General features: G+C 45.8%; 1 protein-coding gene across 1 annotated transcript in view; it reads right to left on the bottom strand.

Moving 5' to 3' along the window:
* Positions 1-946, bottom strand: part of ATRN (attractin) — a gene marked incomplete at both ends in the record, with an annotated part of 26,007 nt that overhangs the window by 12,742 nt on the left and 12,319 nt on the right. The window lies entirely within an intron of this gene.

Here is a 946-nt window from a genome sequence, read left to right as displayed (position 1 = left end):
CAGCAGGTCAAGGAAAACAGCAAAATGCAGGAGGAAAAATCTATCCCTAATGCTAGAAAAGCTTAAAAAAAATTACTCCCTGACTGCCCAAATACCTTGATTTCAAGAAAAAAACTCAAAGCTAATTAGGGGCACACAATGAATTCCAGAGGGATATCACGTGGAATCACAGGAAGAAGAAGGGAAAGGTCCCTCAGCAGAGAGCAAAATGGCACAAAGCTGCCAAAAGAAACCCAATTCCTCCCATATTCCTGTCACAAACCAGGAGGGACATCTCAGTGGGCACCCACCCCAAAACTTCAGGATTTACAGGGTTATTTCAGGGAATCAACCACAAGAGCCCACATTTAAGGACTTCTGAGAGCAGAAGGTAGAATGTGACAGGAGGAATATAATAAAATGCTTTTTTATTTTCTCCAGTGTAAATTAATCTAGATGTGAATGTACATTCTTTTATATAATTTAATCTCTTCTCCTCAAGTGCAGCATCTCTGGACTCCAAATTCACAAATAAATGCTGCCCTCTCCTGGCTGCTCAAACTTCTCCAAGTTTGACACAAACCTTGCAAATAAAAGCCAATTGTTTGGCTTGACAGTTAAACAGTGCTGATGGGGAGAGTCATGCTAATAAAGTGTCCACACCAACCCTCTGACACTCCAAACAGCATGGCCAAAGAAGCCAGGCAGCCCACAACAAAACCAACAGTGTGTAATGTAGGAGCTGAGCTTCAGCAGGGTCCAGTGCTTGGACCTGTCCTAACAGCCTGTACTGACAAACCAAGGACAGGAGAAACAGGCTCAAAATCCCAGACTGGGTTGGGCAGGAAGGGACCTTTCAAGGCCACCTCATCCAACCCCCTGCAGGGAGCAGGGACATCCCCAACTAGAGCAGGGTGCTCAGAGTTCCATCCAACCTCACCTGGGATGGTGCCAGGGATGGGGCAGC

Source organism: Merops nubicus, unplaced genomic scaffold (assembly GCF_000691845.1).
Source record: "Merops nubicus isolate BGI_N331 unplaced genomic scaffold, ASM69184v1 scaffold7428, whole genome shotgun sequence".
Taxonomy (NCBI): Eukaryota; Metazoa; Chordata; class Aves; order Coraciiformes; family Meropidae; genus Merops; species Merops nubicus.
The sequence above is the reverse complement of the archived record's forward strand: the minus strand, read 5'-3'. Positions and strand labels throughout refer to the sequence as shown.